This window comes from Megachile rotundata, chromosome 2 (genome assembly GCF_050947335.1).
Source record: "Megachile rotundata isolate GNS110a chromosome 2, iyMegRotu1, whole genome shotgun sequence".
Taxonomy (NCBI): domain Eukaryota; kingdom Metazoa; phylum Arthropoda; class Insecta; order Hymenoptera; family Megachilidae; genus Megachile; species Megachile rotundata.
Genome location: NC_134984.1, coordinates 21,826,804 through 21,851,355, shown reverse-complemented (window position 1 = coordinate 21,851,355; position 24,552 = coordinate 21,826,804). Strand labels below are relative to the sequence as shown.

The following is a 24,552-nucleotide window of genomic DNA, read 5'->3' as shown; positions in this document are numbered from 1 at the left end:
ACATATTCAAACATTCTACGCACTCATTTCTACAAGTTTGAATATTCAAATTCAACTCTGAAAATTTCTGTAGGTCCAACAATTAGAAAAAATGAAAATATATAAAGTCGAAGTGATGTTACAATATATAAAATGAAAAAATAGTGAAATTCGAGAGAACCCGAAGCACAAAAGCACCGTGGAGCAACGTTACACAATATCGAGACTTCGCAATTTCGTCTGGTCGCGATATCGTGCAGAAAGCAAGTTTATCGAGGCCGGAATGTCGCAACACGAAATCCTCTTTCCGTGTTGCAAACACAACAACAGTCTTTTCTTTTGTTTAATAACTTCCTCGTTACAGTTTGCTTTATCTTGATGGTCGAGCAGACACGCACGTCGTGCCACGACTTTCTCGTAGCAGCGTCAACGCGTTGCAAGACCCCTACACTGCTTACAATCATTGCCACCGTCGAACTTACTCGTTTAATGTATGTATCGTGGACAAAAACCTGACGCGGAACAAACGACGCATGGGAACGATATAAAACGTTCAAATAGTCCTTGTCGAAGTGTGACGAAGTGTGACGAAGTGTGACGAAGTGCAGTTTAGTCGAAGTGTATTGAAAGTCTTTCAAATCGGATAAGTTGTTTGAGTGATCAGTTGTAATTAGAATTTTATTTGAGAGAAAAGAAATTTATTCGTGTATCTGTGGGTTGGAGAATATTAAGCTTGGAATTTGGAGAATTTTAGTAAAAAAAATTTGAATGTTCGGTGAATTTAAAAATCTGCAAACCTCTGAATCGATAAATTTTAAATTTGCACTCCGAAAGTTTATTTTGTCATTTGTTTGTCCTCTCAGAGGGAACAGCAAAGCTTGCAATTTGGAGAATTTTAGTAAAAAAATTTGAAGGTTCATAAATTTGAATGTTTGATGAATTTAAAAATCTGCAAACTTCTGAATCGATAAATTTTAAATTTGCACTCCGAAAATTTATTTTGCTATTTGTTTGTCCTCTCAGAGGGAACAGCAGAGCTTGGAATTTGGAGAATTTTAGTAAAAAAATTTGAAGGTTCATAAATTTGAATGTTCGATGAATTTAAAAATCTGCAAACCTCTGAATCGATAAATTTTAAATTTGCACTCTGAAAGTTTATTTTGCTATTTGTTTGTCCTATCAGAGGGAACAGCAAAGCTTGGAATTTGGAGAATTTTAGTAAAACAATTTGAAGGTTCATAAATTTGAATGTTCGATGAATTTAAAAATCTGCAAACCTCTGAATCAATAAATTTTAAATTTGCACTCTGAAAGTTTATTTTGCTATTTGTTTGTCTTATCAGAGGGAACAGCAGAGCTTGAAATTTGGAGAATTTTAGTAAAAAAATTTGAAGGTTCATAAATTTGAATGTTCGATGAATTTAAAAATCTGCAAACCTCTGAATCGATAAATTTTAAATTTGCACTCTGAAAGTTTATTTTGCTATTTGTTTGTCCTATCAGAGGGAACAGCAGAGCTTGGAATTTGGAGAATTTTAGTAAAAAAATTTGAAGGTTCATAAATTTGAATGTTTGATGAATTTAAAAATCTGCAAACCTCTGAATCGATCAATTTTAAATTTGCACTCCGAAAATTTATTTTGCTATTTGTTTGTCCTCTCAGAGGGAACAGCAGAACTTGGAATTCTCATGCAAAGTATGATACAGTAAATGTAACTTAAAATAAAACATCTGAAATTTCCAGTAACCCAAATTTCAGAATTTAGCGCAAAGTATTAAATCTAGGAATTCTCATGCAAAGTATAATACAGTAAATGTAACTCAAAATAAAATATACAAAATTTCCAGTAACCCAAATTTCAGAATTTAGCGCAAAGTATTAAATCTAGGAATTCTCATGCAAAGTATAATACAGTAAATGTAACTCAAAATAAAACATCCGAAATTTCCAGTAACCCAAATTTCAGAATTCAGCGCAAAGTATTAAATCTAGGAATTCTCATGCAAAGTATAATACAGTAAATGTAACTTAAAATAAAATATACAAAATTTCCAGTAACCCAAATTTCAGAATTTAGCGCAAAGTATTAAATCTAGGAATTCTCATGCAAAGTATAATATAGTAAACGTAACTTAAAATAAAATATACAAAATTTGCAGTAACCCAAATTTCAGAATTTAGCAACGAATCGAAAATAATAGAAAAGAAGCTGAAGATATGGTATCAATCGATGAACGAAAATGGAAAGACGCGTTCCATTTATGAGTCTATAAATAGAAAAATTGAACGAGCACGAAGGCAATTATCATACGCTCGAAGAAACTCGTAAATGCGCCGCGTTCCAGGCGTATGTAAGTTACACGAATACCCGAACCTTTCTCTGTTTACACCGTTACGATATTACGTATCGTTGTCAGCTGCTTATATCTTGCTGGTTGTTACGCAATAATAGCGGCATTTTAACTGTCCAGGGTGCATGGGTGTCCTTATAACGTGTCAGATACCGTTTCGACACCCACGCGATCCATCGTAAAATTCTAACTGGAACAGGAAAACTCGGATGCTTGTGTAACGATTCCACTTGCTCCAGCGAAACTTACTGTTTGAGATATATGGATTGGTTTATTTTATGTTAGGTGGTTAAATTACGGATAAAATACTCAGGTGGAGATTTAATATTATAGGAATGTTTATTTTTAAGATGACTAGTTTATAAATTCCCTCTCGATGCAGCAACAGTTAACCTCTTACCTCATAATATCGTGACGCACACTAGGGTTTGAATATGGTAAAGACTTATTTTCGATGCAGTTCTGATTATAATCTATGTAATCTGGATCGCATAATGTACATAACATTTCAACATTCCACAGTCATTTTCATATTGTAGAAATAATTAGCTGGTACCGAAAAGTAATCAAAATTTTGTTCGCTGGCGAAAAATATTTATTTACTAAAGAAATCTTAAATCAACAAAATAATTTCCAAGACTTTCTAACGCTTTTTGGCAGCTTAAAGGCAATTGTTCCCTTCTTGAAAAAAGTCCTTCGATTTTTCATCGAAAAACTTTGAAATTATCGAAGAAATTTTGATTACTTTTCGGTACCCCTAATAAAACTGTCCAGAAAATTAAGGGGTTATTTACATAGGTCAAAAAATAAATAACTTGAACGAGCTTGATCCAAAATAAAATTCACGACGTTCGAATGAAAATAAAGAAAAGATTGAAAGACATCGAGAGAGAGGATATTATCCCAAGGGGATAAATATCGAAAGCGAGAATAAGAGAAGCAGAAGAAGGGGAGAAGAAAGTATTTGTGCAGCCCTGTATCGCGATTAGAGTGCATCTCGAGGAGCGATCGAACCTGAACTTTTGCTGGCACCCTTCTTAGTATTCGAGTCCTACACATCCTGTCGTGGGATCAGACAATGGCGCCCACATCGCGCGTACCGGGACAGGAAGGCTGTCAGAACGACAGACGACTAACAATTTCCTAGTGACCCACATTACGCTCTTGTCGCCCCATGTTGCACTCCCACGCACTCGTCACACTACGCTGCCAACTGCATCTGCATTTCGACGCGGTTTCGCGTTAGAAACTGCCTTAACACTTTGACGCATTCCAAATATCGATCGCTGCATTATTATTCTTTATTCTATTTCGATTCGTTGTGTCATTATGCAACGATACTCGTTGGGTGAGGATGATGGTGTAGGTGTTTGAGTTGCTTACCCTCTTGGTGTACTTCCTTGGGATTTAAATATTTTTATGTGGATTGCTGGATTATTGGCATTCTTTCATTTCAGTTGGTTGCATCGTGAGTTGTATGTAACGATGTTTGTGGATGTTTAGTTTGTTAATATGTTTGCTACACTTTCGTGAGATGCAAATATTTTTATGTGGATTGCTGGATTATTGGTATTCTTTAATTCATTTTAATTTGTGGTATGAGGAGCTGTATGTGACGATAGTTACAAGTTTGTGGATGTTTAGTTTGTTTATACGTTTGCTACATTTTCGTGAGATCCAAATATTGTCATATGGATTGCTGCATTGTTAGTATTCTTTCATTTATTTCAATTCGTTGCATCATAACTTGTATGTGACGATAGTTATATGTTTGTGGATATTTAGTATATTAATACGTCTGCTACACTTTCGTGAGATCCAAATATTGTTACATGGATTGCTGCAATATTAGTATTCTTTCATTTATTTCAATTCGTTGCACCATGAGTTGTACGTGACGATAGTTGCATGTATGTGGATGTTTAGTTTATAAACCCTTTTGTTATACTTTAACGAGATGCAAATATCATTACGTGGATTGCTGCATTGTTTCTATTATTCATTTTATTAAAATCGGTTACATCATGAACAAATTTTACGATATAAGTATGCTAACATACATGTGGGTGTTCAGTATGTCTTCACCCCCAGCCACATAATTTTATTTGTCAAATTAGAAATTTAAAATTTGGAGAAACATTGTAGATAAAGAAGTTAGCAAATGTATAAAATTTAAGGGTTGCAGAGTGAAGAAATAATGTGCAAGAACCACCGAACGCAACAATATTTGAAAATTGGAAAGTATCGAAAGGGAAGTGAAAAAAGGAAAGGAAGAATGAAAGATGGCCGCAGCTGTATGGTCGATGCAGGTGCAGATGCAGTTAGTTGCAACGCGTACACCATTTGCGGTGTCATCTAGAGGCGTATTTTCATGCAGTGGAAATTAATCGATACACAGGCTCGATCCCCTCGATAAATCCAATTAAATTAAACGTTACAAATGGGGGTATACTTGATGGACAAGTATGTAAAATGTGCAGGAATATAATTTTCATTAACCAGCCATCGCGTATCGAATGCGTATTTAAAGTTAATTCCATCGTCAAATAATTCATGAACCTCGATTAATAACGTCTGGATTCTAATTAATATTCGACGGGTCAATATTTCGAAACCTCAACGAGTAACACGAAAACGAAAAATCTTTATCTACGGTAGAAGATACTATTTTTAAAAAGTCTACCGATATCCTTATCTCTGATAAAATTCCAAAAACTGTATCAGAATATTTTCCCACGAACCCTTCATACGAAATATCGTTTCTATTTTATATAAATAAATGTCAGTCCGAAAGGTTTGCGTCACCGATATTTTCGCGAAAGGGGAAAGGAAAAACAGCGATTTTCTCCCACGTAATCCCCGGTGCGCATATCGTAATGGATTTTCTATGTTCTCCGAGATGATTTTATTGGTCGAGGTAAGCAGGAGACACGGCGAACGGGGTGTACAAGGTACGAAGGAATATCGGCAAGTTCGATCGCGAGGCACGTCTAAGACCACCAGACTAGATCGTAAATTGCGACAGACGAGAGACAGGGACATACAGCCTCCCTCGGTCCAGCTTGCTTTCGTAATACCGCATTGTTGTGCAGCTGGAAATTGCCGGTACTTTTGCCATGCGATGCAACGTGTGCAACGGTACTCCTACTACCACCAACGCTATCTTTACCCCTTCCGCTCTGCAACTTCACCGTTACGTACCTGGTGTACCGTGACTGAATCCTATCATAGTTCAACACTGCCTCGACACATTCGTGCAACGCTTTAACACCTTGCGTCTCGAAAAATTCGCGACGATTATCACAATTTGTCCGGAAAATTTTCAGTGAAAATGCGATAAAGATCAGAGGGAAAGTACAGATTCTTAAACCTGAGATCTGAGATGTCTTTAGACCTCTTACATATCTTGATATCTCAGAAACTCGCAAGTTAGAAAAATAGTGAAATACATAAAATTTGTGGAAGTTAGAAATGTGGAAATGTATGAGAATAGAGAGGATTGATATCGGAAAATATTCGATACGTAGCAATGTCCCATTTGTTTCTGGGGAATAAAGCTGTCGACCTGGTAAAATTATCAGCAGCTTTATCATTCAATTACTATCTGAAATAGATTTCAGAGAATAAGGGGAGAAAGAGTCGAGCCGCATTGTTATCGTATTTGAAAAACTAGATATCTGTGTAGAAAGCCCTCGAGGCTGTTTAGATAAGCGAAATGTGTGTACATATCCCACTTCATTTTCGACTCTATCATTTTTTTGATAAAAGTAGATAAGCGTCACAGATGATGTTATTAAAGGGACAATTAATCTTGGGCTCTATATTTTCTTTCTGACACATAAATCCTGTTTCAAGGACTTTGTTAAGGTTGGGTAGAGCAAGCTTCAGATTTTGAAGCTTGAAAATTTCGTGCCTTTGGAACTTCAAGTATACAGATCTTCAAAGTTTTTAAGCTTTAAAATATAAATTATCTCGAATTTAATGGCTGGTGTTAATTAGCACACTCTATTAGTTTTTGGAAAGTCGATGAGTTAGCATAATCTTCGACCAAAGTTCAAGCGTCCCAAAAAATCATTCAAATTACGATGCGATAATTAGGGAATTTGATAACCTCTGACACTTTCTACCACACATTACGTTCTATTTATTTATAGAAAATTATTCCATTCATTATACCTTGAATCTTCAAAGACGCAGAAGATTTGATAATAAAAAATTTGATAAGTTTATCAAAACTTAGAGAAAGTGGCCTAAATAATCCATACAAGTAGGTAAGTAGTGCATATAGAGACTATTTCTTCGGAAATTCTTCGGCAGCCATCACTACGTGAAGTTTAAATAGTGGGGACAAATTAGCTCTTGGTTCAAATTATTGTTATCGCTACCGTCGTTAAACGCATTTAAATGCGGTTTAGATTATAACAAGGTGGAAAAATGACGAAGTGAATGTGGAAGCGTTAACTAAGATAGACATCGTTTTAACAAAAGCACCAGTAATAAAATTTTATAATATAAGATATAAAAACTCAAAGCAGTTATTGTGGCTGGTTGATAGTTTCAACTAAGCAGTTAAGACAGTGAAATAAATGAGAGAACAGGTCCTACAATAACTCGTTGACAACAGCAAGTGTGAGGGAGTAAGTGTAAATCGACACTGATTCATCTTTAATCCGTTTCATGTCATGAAATTATCCTGAAAGGGTTAGGTACTTTAAAATAAGGGTATGCATCTAATAAACATAATAGTTGGAGGCCATTTTATGTTCAGATCACACCGTCTACCTATGTACTGGAAGTAATAATCAACCCTTAAGTGTGATCGAATTAAATGACCTAAAATAATACCTAAATGAGCGAATATTTCTATGAGTCTATCCTTGGAGTCCATCTTGTGTCTAAATCACACCGTCTACATATGTATTGATAATAATGATCAACCCTCAAGAATGACCGAATTAAATAACCTAAAATAACCCCTAAGTGAGCGAATATTTTTATGAGTCTATCCTTGGAGTCCATCTTGTATTTAGATCGCAGCGTCTACATATGCACTGATAATAATGATCAGCCCTTAAGAGTGAAGGGAATTAAATAACCTAAAATAACCCCTAAGTGAGCGAATATTTTTATGAGTCTATCCTTGGAGTCCATCTTGTATTTAGATCGCAGCGTCTACATATACACTGATAATAATGATCAGCCCTTAAGAGTGAAGGGAATTAAATAACCTAAAATAATCCCTAAGTGAGCGAATATTTCTACGAGTCTATCCTTGGAGTCCATCTTGTATTTAGATCGCAGCGTCTACATATGCACTGATAATAAAGATCAGCCCTTAAGAGTAACCGAATTAAATAACCTAAAATAACCCCTAAATGAGTGAATATTTCTATGCGTCCATACTTGGAATCCATCTTGTATTTAGATCGCAGCGTCTACATATGCACTGATAATAAAGATCAGCCCTTAAGAGTGCCCAAATTCAATGACCTAAAATAACCCCTAAATGACCGAATATTTCTATGAGTCCATCCTTGCAGTCCATCTTGTATCTAAATCACACCGTCTACCTATGTCCTTCAATAATAATCAGCCCTTAAGAGTGCTCAAATTCAATGACCTAAAACAACCCCTAAATGACCGAATATTTCTATGAGTCCATCCTTGCATTCCATCCTTGCAATCTTGTATCTAAATCACACCGTCTACATACGTGATAATAAAGATCAGCCCTTAAGAGTGAACAGATTAAACGACCTGTAAAGTCGGTCTCCCCGGATTAAACCGGGATTCACAAATTTGACCGCGTTTCGAACGCAGTCGCTCGCCAAGTGCCCTCGACCGGTTCGAAAAGAGAGGATCGCTAAAAGTAAAGTGGGGTAAGAACAGAAGCGAGTCCCGACAGACACCTTGTCCAACAAGATTTAGTTCAACTGCACTTTCAGCTGCACCTGCGTGGCGCGTGCTACGGAGATGCATCTGTCGTATTCGCTCGCAGCCACGTGCCTTTCGACGGAAAGAACTGCGAGAGCATCGACGTTCGACGGACAGTTACACGATAAATATTGCCTTCGCTTTATTACGGTGACCAATCGCTTGTTAGCGTTATCGTGATTTCGGGTTCCCACGAAAATACTCAACTTGTCTGACACGATTTCACGCATTAAATGTTATGAATGCGTCGATTTTAAATTGACATGTCGATGTTAATGGAATCGTTTGTGCGAAGTGCACTTTGGAAGTTCAAGTTCATTACAGCTATGTCTTCAAAGTTGATAAGCAAGATTTGTAACTTCGCTCTCAAACCCTCGTCGAGGTATTGAAATCTTGAAAGCCTCAAGATAAAATCTAACGAGATATTAATCGCATTTTTCATTACAGTTCGAGTATTTTTGTTGCGATTATAAATGTTACGAAATTATTAATGACGCTTTATTATAAGAAGTTATAAATGAGCTTTTATTGTAAGATATAAATGAGCTTTTATTATAAGATACAAATGAGCTTTTATTATAAGATACAAATGAGCTTTTATTATAAGATATAAATGAGCTTTTATTATAAGATACAAATGAGCTTTTATTATTAGACATAAATGAGCTTTTATTATAAGATACAAATGAGCTTTTATTACAAGATACAAATGAGCTTTTATTACAAGATACAAATGAACCTTTGACTATTATTATACGACAAATAGTAATACAGGGAAGCATAAATCGCAAGCTGCAAAAGCGTAAGGTTAGACAAGACGTTCTCGATATTTCTGCATCAAAAGACGTGTTCCAAGATAATATCGATGACTATGAAAACCCTCATCCTGGTCAAGGCAACGGCTTAACGATTACAAGGCACGGGTCATAAAATACGAGCCACCCTGAATGCAAATGGTAAATTGCGACCTGACAATTCGTGCCAGCCAATCGTACTGGACACGTACTTATATACGTGGCATTAAAAGGTGTCCGTTCCACCTGTCTGTCCATTATACATCCGCGATCGTGAAAACAATCCTTTCAGTCGTTTCTATGGACGGACGATGTGTGATCAAACTGTTTCAAACCTTTTATCGCTTTACTTTTACTTTCGGTTAATGGAATACATTTATGGGGTTTTTGGGCACTTTGGGATTTTGGGATTTTTTTGATAATTTCTGAATTCATAAATTTGTAAATGTGGGGGGTTGTGAATTGCATTGTCGTATGAGTGACATGGTGTGAAGCTTGGATTGAAGCTTGGTACGAATATGGTTTGAAGTGAAGCTTGAAACGAAGCAAACATAATTGAATATGATTGTCTCTTTGAGATGTCGCTACAGAAAAATCTAAAACTCAGTCATCAATTGTGTTCTCAGTCATCAGTGTTCTCAATTATCAGTCATATTCTACATTAACATCTTACATTTTGTAAACCTGAGAGTTTGAGAAACTGAAACTTGAAAGATTCGAATCAGTGAAGCGAAGAGTTGCATTCGTACGAAATGTAGGTTTACTGATTGCCATTCTAGAATTAGCGTTTGCATTGTTTTGTTGTACATCGTCATCGCACAGATAGCCTTGAGAATCTGATAACGATGCACCTTCACGTTCCAAGCTATATTTTACGTCCGACGGCGAAATGGCAAGGGTAAATGTGTCTCGATAAACAGGTGATCGGTGCGATTCCCTATAAGTTCTGAAAGCTGTTGAGAAGAATTACAAGAAATACTCTGTACATACTCGATCGCCAGCTGCTTCTAAATAAGTCCAATTGAATTTCAACTACTCAAGACATATATATAATTATGCTAAATTACCTCGTTCAATCATTCTCTTTTTACCTCTCGCTCGTCGTTAAAACTCCTTATATCACTACGTACAAATCTTACATTCGTTTGATGCCTTGTAGCTTTTTTAAAAATTCGCCTTTTGCTACTTTGTCGTTGAAGTAGACTCGAAGTTAAAAAATGAAGTTGATTAACACAAAAAGGTAATAAGGTAGGTCTTCAATAAGCATCTTTAATAATAATATTTTATAATAATCATATTTAATAAGCATCTTTAATAAGCATCTTTAATAATCATATTTTATAATAATCATATTTAATAAGCATCTTTAATAAGCATCTTTAATAAGCATCTTTAATAATCATCTTTAAAAATCATATTTTATAATAATCATATTTAATAAACATCTATACTAAGCATATTTAATAAGCATTTTTAATAAGCATCTTTAATAATCATATTTTATAATAATCATATTTAATAATCATCATTAATAAGCATCTTTAATAATCATCTTTAAAAATCATATTTTATAATAATCATATTTAATAAGCATCTTTAATAAGCATCTTTAATAATCATATTTAATAAGCATTTTTAATAAGCATTTTTAATAATCATCTTTAAAAATCATATTTTATAATAATCATATTTAATAAGCATCTATAATAAGCATATTTAATAAGCATTTTTAATAAGCATCTTTAATAATCATATTTTATAATAATCATATTCAATAATCATCATTAATAAGCATCTTTAATAATCATCTTTAATACTCATATTTAATAATCATATTTAATAAGCACCTTTAATAATCATCTATAATAATCATCTTTAATAATCATCTGTAACAAACATCTTTAATAATTATCTTTAATAATCATTTTTAATAATCATCTTTAATAATCATCCTTAATAATCATCTTTAATAAACATCTTTAATAAACATCTTTAATAATCATCTATAATAATCATCTTTAATAAACATCTTTAATAATCATCTTTAATAATCATCTTTAATAAACATCTTTGATAATCATTTTTAATAAACATCTTTAAAAATCATTTTTAATAAACATCTTTAATAAACATCTTTAATAATCATCTTTAATAAACATTTTTGATAATCATCTTTAATAAACATTTTTAATAATCATCTTTAAACAGCATGTGATCGATATGTTGTGAAAGAAGCTTAAAGTCGCGAGCCAAGTGCCCGTCCGATTTTTAATGGGTAAACAGCCGTGTAGTCGCGTGCCGGCCACTCGACGTCGCGAATGTCCACTGTGCATCGAGATACACCTGTCCACCACCATTTTCCTACCACTCGAGGTGCCCTTCTTCCAAGCGTGGCCATGGCGAGCACAGAGGAAAGGAGGAGAAAAAAAAAAGAGGAGAAGAGAGAAGCGAGTATCGTCTCGAAGGGAAGAGGACAGGAAGGAAGAGGACGAGAAAGGGCCCGTACGTGAGACAGGATGTGGGCAGCTGTTTACCAGCTGGAGGATGATACCTCGTGGTATTCCCTTACAAAACGCGTCTTCCTGCGGCTCACCGAGGATCACTCTCTTAATGGCTACTTTCGTGCGCCGAGCGGCCAACACCTTCCTCCCGTTTCGCAGTTTTTCGATTGTTAGCCATTTTTCTGGGTCACGGCTGCGCAAAGATCCCTTCGCGAGGCGGATAACTGTTACTGCTCCAAGGGATTTGTTATATTTTCAAATATTATGATTTATAGGGTGGGTAGGGAAACTGGAGATTGGAAAGGAGATTTATGTAATGGCTAACGGTCAGTGATAGATCTTATAAGTATCGCAAGAAGGAGGCATTTATGTAAGATTTCATATATTGTTTTCACGAGGAAATGCCTGGTGAACGGTTGCTACATTTCTGAGTATAACAAATTCTACTCGAAGTTCCGAAATGAAATGTTGAACGAGTAACTCCGTCAAAGTTACATACCGAAACATTCCAAGTTACAAAAAAATGATCAATGCAACGTTACGATCCCCTCGATAACTTTCGTGTTTGCAGCTATTTCTGCAAGATTGAACGTCCACGAAAGTTAGCAGTTTAATAAACATTCCCAATTCTCGTCCCTCGAGAACACCGGCAAATGTTATGGAAAAAGGAAGGGAATAAAAGGCGAGATACACGAATTAGGAAACGAAACGTGTTCTCGTTCCTCGATTATGCTCGCCGATTCAGGTAAGTCTCCGAAACCTTCTGGCGCGTTTTTGTCTTTTTTTCGGGCGAGACTCGGCATAAAAGAAACGAGGATCCCCGAGACGATCCCAAAATCGGTTAGATGGATTCCGATCGGCAGAAGCGAATGGAACGCGAGCGGAAAGGCCTCGGCGTCGAGAGACGACGACGAAGCTGGAAGCCAACAAAAACTTAACTAGAGCTCCAGTTTGTAAAAGGAACCTTTCTAAAATACTATGGTAAAATGCCGGTGCAGCCGGTTTCACCGTGAAAGGCGCCGTGAAAGACGGCTTTTGTCAAGGGTAGACGGGGGTGTAAGTATATGGGGGAACGACGAAATTTTCTCGAGCGGAAAAGAAAATTCAACGGCTATTCGCCTGTTTCTATCTCTATGCTTCGCCAACTCTGAACAAACTGCCCACCGAGTTCTACAATGAATGCACCATTCAACGTGTTTCTTCTTTCTTTTCGTTCCGTGATCCCGCGAAGAATAGGAAGCTTCAATTTCTTGCTTTCCGTGTTCGGGATGCTTTATTCGCGCTCTTTGAGTCTCGGCTCGAGAAAAGAAACGGGGGAGATTTTGATTTTCTTCCCTCGTCGACGCACTCGAAACACGTGGCGGTGCACGCGTTCGAGCTTTATCTACGTTCCACGTTTTCAAACTTTTTCGACACTATGATCATTTGGAATCATTTTTTAACGCTGATCATTTAGACACTTACAAATTAATGATTCAGGAGCATGAACATTTGGTTGCGTTGTTTGCTTCAAGACATCTTTGTTTATGTTTAAATTTATACTTGAGACATAAAAATTGGACATGAAAATTAAACATAAAAATTAAACATACAAATTAAACATAAAAATTGAACATGAAAATTAAACATGAAAATTAAACATAAAAATTAAACATAAAAATTGAACATAAAAATTGAACATAAAAATTGAACATAAGAATTGAACATAAAAATTGAACATAAAAATTAAACATACAAATTGAACACAAAAATTAAACATAAAAATTAAACATAAAAATTAAACATACAAATTGAACATACAAATTGAACATAAAAATTAAACATAAAAATTAAACATACAAATTGAACACAAAAATTAAACACAAAAATTAAACATAAAAATTAAACATAAAAATTGAACATAAAAATTAAACATAAAAATTAAACATACAAATTGAACACAAAAATTAAACATAAAAATTAAACATAAAAATTAAACATAAAAATTGAACATAAAAATTGAACATAAAAATTGAACATAAAAATTGAACATAAAAATTAAACATAAAAATTGAACATAAAAATTGAACATAAAAATTGAACATAAAAAGTGAACATAAAAATTGAACATAAAAATTCGAAAGTTTTAAGTTTGTAAATTTGAGAGAAGATACAACAGGTAGAAAGAGGAAAGGACGAATCAGAAAGCTATAATAGTTCGTTGACGTATACCTGTGGAGGGAGAGTAGACTACAGACGGTTGAAGGGTCGATAAAAAAATTAGTTGGCCCACCTACGTCCCGTCTTCGTTGCACGTGGGCACATTCGCGCTCACCAAGCCCCGAATATTTTATTTCTCGAAGGAGAAAAAGGCGAAAGAGGTCAAGAAACGAGCCGAGGACCGGGCCTCCAAAGATTCATTCGAATTAAATTGGGACTCCCGTCGCTTCTTTTTGGAAGTGCAGACTAAAAAGCTAATAATCGATTGATGGTAAACAAAGAACGGCTTCCGTGATATATTTTATAGTATTTATGCAAATATTATGAGCAGTTTGTCTATTTCTCGCGATTTCACCCCCTTTGGAAGACAAAAGGCTGGAGTGATCCGTCGATGTCCCTTTCTTGCAGTCCAAGGGGAGACGAGAAATTGAATCCTCCTGTGGTTGAATTGAAAGTGCCGTGCGAAATGTGCTACTACCCGTCCATCTACCCCTCGCTCCTTGTCCCACCGATTGGATTTCAAACGCATAAAGAATATCTTCTGATTGGATCGAATTTAATACCGTACGGAGGACGAACGAATAATCGAGCGGGCCAACGCGGTACGTCGTCCCTCGTTTACCCGCTTCATCGAGGCTTTTTATGAATATTTACGAACAACGTCTCGCAGTCCGTGTAAACCCTTTTCGGCTCCAAATTCTCTTTGACTTATCGCTTTAGCGTACGTGTTCCTGCGATACACCTACGATGTTCCCTTTTGCAGTTACCCCGTATTCAGTCAGACGCACTGTTCAAATATGACAAACCTTACTCAAATAACTTGTAGTTTAGGTACAATTTTAATTTCTATAGCCAAAGATCGCTGAATATAAAATACGCTTTAATTTTCTTTGCCTATTTTATATAGCTATGAACAGGTACTTTTGACGCATCTGACAAATAAATTGTAGGGCAGGGTTAAACAGGTGGGCATTAAAATAATTCATAATTATGTTATGTGGAAAGAAATTTTACTTAAGATACGTCTTATATGTTTTATATTGATTACCTCATGTAATAGATGACGCATCTGGTGCGTCTTATACTGTTGCTTAATATAACTGACGACGCACCAGTTGCGTCTTATACTGTTGCTTAAATATAATTGATGACACACTAGGTGCGTCTTATACTGTTGCTTAATATAATTGATGACGCACTAGATGCGTCTTATACTGTTGCTTAATATAATTGACGACGCACCAGATGCGTCTTATACTGTTGCTTAATATAATTGATGACGCACCAGATGCGTCTTATACTATTGCTTAATATAATTGACGACGCATTAGGTGCGTCTTATACTATTGCTTAATATAATTGATGACGCACCAGATGCGTCTTATACTTTTGCTTAATATAATTGACGACGCACCAGTTGCGTCTTATATTGTTGCTTAATATAAATGATGACGCACCGGGTGCGTCTGATACTGTTTGCTCAATATAATTGATGACGCACCAAGTGCGTCTGATACTGTTTGCTCAATATAATTGATGACGCACCAAGTGCGTCTGATACTGTTTGCTCAATATAATTGACGACGCACCTAGTGCGTCTTATACACTTTGCTTAATATAATTGATGACGCACATGGTGTGTCTTATACTCTTTGCTTAATATAATTGATGACGCATCAAGTGCGTCTGATACTGTTTGCTCAATATAATTGACGACGCACCTAGTGCGTCCTATACTCTGCTTAATCAAATTGATAACGCACATGGTGTGTCTTATACTTTTGCTTAATATAATTGATGACGCACATGGTGTGTCTTATACTTTTTGCTTAATATAATTCATGACATACCAGGTGCGTCTGATACTGTTTGCTTAATATAATTGATGACGCACCAAGTGCGTCTGATACTGTTTGCTTAATATAATTGACGACGCACCTGGTGCGTCTTATACTTTTTTGCTTAATATAATTGATGACGCACCAAGTGCGTCTTATACTCTGGTTAATATAATTGATGACGCACCTAGTGCGTCTTATACTCTGCTTAATACAATTGACGACGCACCGGGTGCGTCTTATGCTGTTTGCTTAATATAATTGACGACGCACCAGGTGCGTCTTGCATTGTATAACCAATAGAACGAACGACAGATCGTATGTATTATGTAGAGATTGTTCGATACAGTCCGAATTATATGTGTCCGGTCCTAATTATCTGCTCAATCGGTGATTCACCACAACCCTACCTCAACTGACGCACCGATGACACACCAAGTGCGTCGCGTGTTGAATATTCAAGTCAATAAAGGTACATCGTACGTGTTCCGCTTTAATGAACTAACAGGATTCACCCTGTGTGCCTCAGTAATATCAGTCAGCAGAAAAATGAGCAGTTTATAACCAAAGGGAATATATTTCAATCTAAAAATAACAGAAAATGACAGCCGACGAAATCCATAAAATTACAGGAATTATCAAAGTTCAAAGAAAACGAAATAAATTTAATTGGGAGATTAAAAAAAAGTTAAAAAAAGATCGCTTCATCCTTTCGCTTTTTATGGAGTTCGTCTGAGCAATCATCTCGTAAACGAGGTTATCGTTAAATCGAGGATCAAAGGAGCATCTAGATGCATCGCGAAACTCTGGCGGGCTTTTGTATGAACCTTGTACACCCCACTTTGCTTATTGTCGCGTCTTATTTGGCCGAATCGAAGGGGAATTGCTCTTTCCAATTTTTTCCAACCCTTCGTCGGCGTAAATCCGGAGCGAGTGATAAATTGGATGGGCGCCAAGCGAGAGTGACGTTACGCGTGAATTAATGACTGTTCAACCGGCTCCTCGTCATCAAACTGCACGACCATACAGGTGGAATCGCCCGCGTCATTTGGACCCGTAACGCGAAATATGCGTTTCGGTTGGAAAGAGAAAATTATTGGAGACTGGAATTACGTCGGTTCGAAGTTCAGGGTTAAATTAGAGCTAGAAAGTTTGGGAACTTGGAATTTTTGGAAATTGAAGTCCAAGAAATTCTAAGGATATTTAGAGGTAACTAAGGAATTCTCAGGTCGTGCGATACTAGAGAATTGTACAGGCACTTCGGGATGCCTAGACGATTCTAGAGGCAACCCGTGGAATCCTAGGAATATCTGAGGAGCTCTAGGCAACCCATGGAATTGTAGGAATATCTCATGTTACCTAGAACCTACTGGTGCAATCCTAGGAAATTCTAGAGATCTCTAGGAATCTGAGAAATTCCAAAGAGTCATCGCTTGTTAAATACTTCCAAAATGGAACTCCACTATGAAACCCAACTATGGAAGTTTTTCCAAAAGATTTCAAAATCGCCATAGAACGAAGAGTAATCTCTAAAAAAAGCAGCAAAATGGACACGACAGTCGCCTACCGAATGCAACACGCGAAACCATAGATCGAAGACTAGATCAAACATAGAAAAGAGGAAAGTAACGAAGAGAGACGAGAAGAAAATCGATGGTAAAAAAAATGTGCTTCACGGAGGGAGAAGAATAATAGAGCGAGGAGAAAGAAGGGTAGGTTGGTAATGGTGGAGAGATGGGGTAGAAAACGGTCTAGAGTAATGGAGAAAACGGGGAAAGGTAGAAAGAGTGCGGCGCATTTATGCCGAGTAGAAAATGGAAACCGAACGATGGCTCTCTTGCAATCCGAAGAAATTTAGAATGAGAGAAACTCGCGACAATTGGTCCTCTTTTGTCGTTAGCGTCAAATTAATCTCGAGCATTCGTAATTTTATACGTTATATGGGGTGCTTTTGATTAAAGATTTCAGGGAACAATTTCGACTAATTTCAATTGTACTTTTACAGTCTGCGATTCGTTAAACCTTTCTTCGTTAGTTCTGGAAAGTTGTTAATCATCAAATTTATAGATATACAAGTAGATGCTCGACCGCTACTTAGATGCACGTTCGTTAACCCTTTGGACTCCTATATCGAGTGTGGCTCGACGTCACTTTTTTCTTGGATCTTATAAATAATTCAGATAAATAGATTGGTCCAATATATATACTATTTATAATAAATGAAAAATGTATTTGTCACATACGCGCACTGTTACAACACGCTAGATGGAGAAACCCTTTCTTGATCTATTTTATAAATGAAAGAGTTGGTAGGTAAAAGAAATTAAGGAGTGCAAAGGGTTAAACCTTCTTTCGTTAGTTCTGGAAAGTTGATCATTGTTAATCATCAAATTTATAAATATACAGACATACAAGTAGATGCTCGACTGCTACTTAGATGCACTGTTTCTATCACGCACACAATTCTGTTTAAGTGAACATACTAACACTCTTACGGAGATTAACATCATTAGTTCATTTTTACTCCAATCTCCCAACACCAGTTTCCACTTACATCAGGTTCTTACCTTCTGCTTTTCCACTAACATCGAAATTACTGATCTCTGTCATTAACCAAAAACACACACATCAGACATAACAGCCTCTCCAATTTTTCTTCCTTTTCTTCCCTCCACCAAGTCATCCATTACTATAACAACATTCGAATCCTGACATGCCCATAAAAGAACGCTTAAGTGCAATAATCCTGTCACACGTCAATCCACATAAACCGCGAAGCATTTAGTAGATTCCTACATGGTAAGAGACTAAATCACACGAATATAGCCTAACCTAGCCCAACTAAGCTCGAGGGGATGGCGGTGAACAGCGTGAACAGGGGATGAAAAGGCTGGTGGTGGAAGGTGAGGCGGGTCCACAGGGGAATCATCGATTTTCGTGGTTCGTGTGGGCGCAAACCCGTGGACCTGGCTCCGAGATGATGGCCCAGGCCTTCGGATTTGCCTTGCAAAATTCCACCGACAGAAACAACGTTCGTCGGCGTCCAAGATGTTCGTTGACCTCTGCTCCTTCCAAATCGAATCATACGCTCTAAACTCGGGGCTACGGGTATCCGGATCGCTTCAACGATTTCCTAAGCGAATCTCCTAGTATCGCTACTTGTTTTTTATTCTTTCGTAGCAGGGTTACTTTAATCTATTTTGTAATCGTCGATTACTATTTTGTAAGCGTCGTCGATATATCGCAAAGTTTAGGGTGTTGTTAGAATAACGAATAACGAAAATCAAAGAATATTGTCAGATAGTTAGACCGTCGATTTCAGTTGTTATGAATTTATTGACAAATTTCGATAATAATTGTCTCGCTCTTTTCGTAAGAGTTTCAAGAGTTTGTAGATAAATAACATATGTGACAACTCATCATATGTTATTCATGATAATTGATCTCTGGCAATAAAATTATCTAACACAAATTATTTGCACTCACACGACGTTGAAGAGTTTTCAGAAGTTTAAAGATAAATAACATATACGATAAATAACTCATCACATATGTTATTCATGATAATTGATCTCTGGCAATAAAATTATCTAACACAAATTATTTGCACTCACACGACGTCGAAGAGTTTTCAGGAGTTTAAAGATAAATAACATATACGATAAATAACTCATCACATATGTTATTCATGATAATTGATCTCTGGCAATAAAATTATCTAACACAAATTATTTGCACTCACACGACGTTGAAGAGTTTTCAGGAGTTTAAAGATAAATAATATATACGATAAATAACTCATCACATATGTTATTCATGATAATTGATCTCTGGCAGTAAAATAGTCTAACACAAATTATTTGCACTCACACGACGTTGAAGAGTTTTCAGAAGTTTAAAGATAAATAACATATACGATAAATAACTCATCACATATGTTATTCATGATAATTGATCTCTGGCAGTAAAATAGTCTAACACAAATTATTTGCACTCACACGACGTCGAAGAGTTTTCAGAAGTTTAAAGATAAATAACATATACGATAAATAACTCATCACATATGTTATTCATGATAATTGATCTCTGGCAATAAAATTATCTAACACAAATTATTTGCACTCACACGACGTCGAAGAGTTTTCAGAAGTTTAAAGATAAATAACATATACGATAAATAACTCATCACATATGTTATTCATGATAATTGATCATTGGCAATAAAATTATCTACTACAAATTATTTGCACTCACACGACGTCGAAGAGTTTTCAGAAGTTTAAAGATAAATAACATATACGATAAATAACTCATCACATATGTTATTCATGATAATTGATCTCTGGCAATAAAATTATCTAACACAAATTATTTGCACTCACACGACGTCGAAGAGTTTTCAGAAGTTTAAAGATAAATAACATATACGATAAATAACTCATCACATATGTTATTCATGATAATTGATCATTGGCAGTAAAATAGTCTAACACAAATTATTTGCACTCACACGACGTTGAAGAGTTTTCAGAAGTTTAAAGATAAATAACATATACGATAAATAACTCATCACATATGTTATTCATGATAATTGATCTCTGGCAGTAAAATAGTCTAACACAAATTATTTGCACTCACACGACGTCGAAGAGTTTTCAGGAGTTTAAAGATAAATAACATATACGATAAATAACTCATCACATATGTTATTCATGATAATTGATCATTGGCAGTAAAATAGTCTAACACAAATTATTTGCACTCGACGTCGAATTAGCAGATAATTACATCGATTAATTAGCGGCGCTTGGAATAGGTGCATCACCTCGACACCTGGAAAGTCGAAGGGTAAACGGGTCAATACTTGGGATGCCCTATCCCCTTTAAGGAGCGCCGCATTAAGGGATGCGAAGAGGCTGAGCTAGCCGTGTACAGAGCTCGGCACGTTAAACAAGGGAGGATGTTCGCTCGATCATAGATACCGAACAAAAATGCACGCCATGAAATCTCGACTCGCATCGACAGGATTCAAGTTCGGAAGAATAGCTGGAGTTCTAAGAATGTAGGCACATGAGTCGTACAAGAGATAGGAAATCTTAGAGGAAACCAAGTATCTACTACTTGGTTTACTACTTAGACTACTAAGGTTTACTCAGGATCCAGAAGATCTATCCTTGGAAGGATATAGCGGATTCTGAGGGTATTTGTGAAATTCTGGAAATATTTAGAGATGTAAGAGGACGGTTTGGTAGTTTGAGAATATCCAGAAATAGGGTATTACCCCCATAGGGATTCTTGAAGAATTGTGGCTACATCTGTGGATTTACAGGGAATTTTCAGTGCCTATGAATTTTTGGAGAACTGCAGAAGTGTCTATAGATAGCTGAAGAACTTGTGGGAGTGCCTATGGATTCCTAGGGAACTGTAGAAGGTATCTATGGATTCTTAAGGAGCTGTAGAAGATATCTATAGATTCCTAAGGAACTGTAGAGGGTGTCTATGTATTCTATAAAACACAGTTGGAAGAATAGAGAGATTCTAGTGCATCTAATAACTAATGGAGTATCTATGTATCTGTCTATGTATTCCACAAAACACAGTTGAAAGAATAAAGAGATTCTGTATCTAATAACTAACAGAGTATCTATGTATCTGTCTATGTATTCTACAAGACACAGTTGAAAGAATAAAGAGATTCTGTATCTAATAACTAATAGAGTATCTGTACATCTATCTAATAACTGATAACGAAATATGTAAGATCGGGACACTTAAATACCGCATTCCGCACAGCAGCAAGTTCTGAAAGAACAGTACGTGAAGGTATCATCGTCTATGCATCTCATGCTGGTCATGTACCGTTGTATTCGAGGCTCGCAATCGGTCAGATAGACGGGGGAAGTCGAGAGGTTGGAATATCGCGACGCGAAGAAAGCAACGGTGAACAGAACGAGAAAGAAGAACGCTCTGAATGGAATAGCGAATTGAGTTTGGAGGGAAATCCGCTCCCTTGCCCTCTTCCAACATTCTCGACAACGCGCTGAATCTTGATCGTGTAACTGTCAAAGCGTTTCCTGCTCGCGGAACGCACTCTCTGGTAACACACCGGGGAGCTACGCTTCCCTAGGGAAAATACCGATCTTCTCCCACCTTGGGAAATTTTTATCTTTTATACCCTTATGAAATTTCGGGAGTCGGTAAATTTGAAGAAGGGAAAATTGAGGGGTTTGGAAATTGGAGAGCTTGGAAATTTTGGAAGTTTGAAAAGTGTGAAAGCTGCACAGGATTCTATGACCGATCTTGCTCTGTAAAATACCGATCTTGCTCCACCGTTTCAATTTGACAAATTTTTATCTTTTATGCCCTCATGAAATTCCGGGAGTCGAAAAATTTGAAGAAGTGAAAATTAGTCGAGAAATTCTAAGAAGTGAAAATTGAGAGCTTGGAAATTTTGGAAGTTTGAAAAGTGTGAAAGCTGCACAGGATTCTATGACCGATCTTGCTCTGTAAAATACCGATCTTGCTCCCACTGTTTCAATTCGACAAATTTTTATCTTTTATGCCCTTATGAAATTCCGGGAGTCGAAAAATTTGAAGAAGTGAAAATTAGTAGAAAAATTCTAACAAGTGAAAATTGAGAGCTTGGAAATTTTGGAAGTTTGAAAAGTGTGAAAGCTGCATCGGAGTGATTCTATGACTTCCCTAAGTAAAATACTGATCTTGCTCCCACCGTTTCAACTTGACAAATTTTTATCTTTTATGCCCTCATGAAATTCCGGGAGTCGAAAAATTTGAAGAAGTGAAAATTAGTCGAGAAATTCTAAGAAGTGAAAATTGAGAGCTTGGAAATTTTGGAAGTCTGAAAAGTGAGAAAGCTGCACAGGATTCTATGACTTCCCTAGGTAAAATACCGATCTTGCTCCCACCGTTTCAACTTGACAAATTTTTATGTTTTATGCCCTTATGAAATTCCGAAAGTCGAAAAATTTGAAAAAGTGAAAATTAGTCGAGAAATTCTAACAAGTGAAAATTGAGAGCTTGGAAATTTTGGAAGTTTGAAAAGTGAGAAAGTTGTACCGTGATCGAAGAAGAAAGGGGTAATCGTCCGGTAACACGAATGACCCTGTACCGTGTTTCGCGTGCTGCAACCTCGGCTGTTACGATATTTTTATTTTCCTGTCGAACCGCCGCTACCTGCATCCGCGATGTTAATTATGAACCGAGATGCAACGACTAGTCGTGAGAGAGTTGTGCAACGTTACGCAATGGAAAATGTGCGCTCTCTTTATCGATCTTTCTACAGGGTGTCCCACATCTTGACGACCTACCTATTTATCAGTCTTTCAGAACCTTTAACACTAGATTGCCTAAGGCAGTCGTTTTGACTGCTTTTCAATTTCAATTAGAAAAACAATTGTGTATAGAATGACACAGCTTCTTAGAATTTTGTGACTTTTTGTACGACATATAAATGCGTTTATTAATAATTGTAGTTACCTTCTCCTTCATTTCCGGTATATATATATGTGTTATACCTATATTGCCCCAAAGCAGTCAAAATGAATCAAAGTTTCAGTCTTTCTAGTGTTAAAGAATTTCTCTTATTTATGAGAAGTGCACGATACAATTTCACAGGACAATTTCACGATTCAAATACTTTCGTGGTTGTCTGTGAACATGCATGATTTCGATCCAGCTATGTTTCAAAGATTTTATTCCTCTCGCAAGCGATGTCTTTTACGTCTCATAATAAGATTGAAATTTTCAGTAATATCAAATAGTTTAATTTTTAATTAGTTTTATAATTTCATGTTACTTCTCTTTGGTAGCACAAAAGCAAAACATTTAAGATACTTAATTCACTCACTTATTCGATCTGTGCTAGACGATACAGCATGTTGTAAAACTTACCTGAAACAAAAAGAAACATTCGTTAGTACGAACCTTATAAGTAAGATACTTTTTAATACCTCAAATAATAACCTTATAAGTAAGATTTTTTTTACAATACACGCAGTGAATATTAAATCATAATTTCGAAGCATGAGAAGGCTAGACAGAATTTCATAACATAAAAGTATATGTAATAACGTTCATATCGCATCAATGTAAATGAATGTTAATCAAGTTATATAAAACCATTGCTATATTCAAGACATCTGGCTGTCAGTTGCAAGACTAATGAAATTCGTTATTATCCAATATTGTTCCTTTTATAGATTTCAACAAAGACGTTTCGCGGTACTAATGCAAGATTTAACAAAACGACAGCTACAGTTTTACGTGTCGTAAATTTGAGAACGACGTAACACCTGGCGAAATAGCGCGTGACAATTCCACGCAGTAATTCGATATGTAATAATATAACTATGGTTAGTTATTCCATGCGTGGCAATATAGCACGTGACAATAACACGGCTTTATAGCATGTGCCACTTTCATATAACATTTACAAATTTTTAAATTTGAAAATCTGCAAACGTGTACGATTATAAATTTGAAAATTGTCTCAAGATACGTTCGGTTTCAGAATGAAATTGAAAAGTATGTGACAATAACACGGCATTATAACACGTCACACTTTTATATACAATTTAAAAATTTTTAAATTGGAGAATTTGAAAACGTGTAAGATTATAAATTTGAAAATTGTCCCAAGATACGTTCGATTTCAGAATGAAGTTGAAAAGTATGTGACAATAACACGGCTTTATAGCATGTGCCACTTTCATATAACATTTAAAAATTTTTAAATTGGAGAATTTGAAAACGTGTAAGAGTATAAATTTGTAAATTGTCCCAAGATACGTTCGGTTTCAGAATGAAGTTGAAAAGTATGTGACAATAACACGGCATTATAGCACGTGACACGTTGATATATAATTTAAAAATTTTTAATTTGAAGAATTTGAAAACGTGTAAGAGTATAAATTTGAAAATTGTCCCAAGATACGT

The 24,552-nt window shown here is 36.0% G+C and overlaps 1 protein-coding gene across 3 annotated transcripts in view; it reads right to left on the bottom strand.

Annotated features, from left to right (window-relative positions):
- Utx (Utx histone demethylase) overlaps positions 1–24,552 on the bottom strand; it is a 110,800-nt gene that overhangs the window by 43,293 nt on the left and 42,955 nt on the right. The window contains exon 1 of one of the 3 annotated variants that reach the window (XM_012293532.2): positions 23,465–23,487. The exons of the other annotated variants lie outside the window; for them this stretch is intronic. The gene's annotated coding sequence lies outside the window, so the exon portion shown is untranslated. Of the gene's footprint in view, positions 1–23,464; positions 23,488–24,552 lie in introns of those variants that run through there. 3 annotated transcript variants of the gene reach the window in all.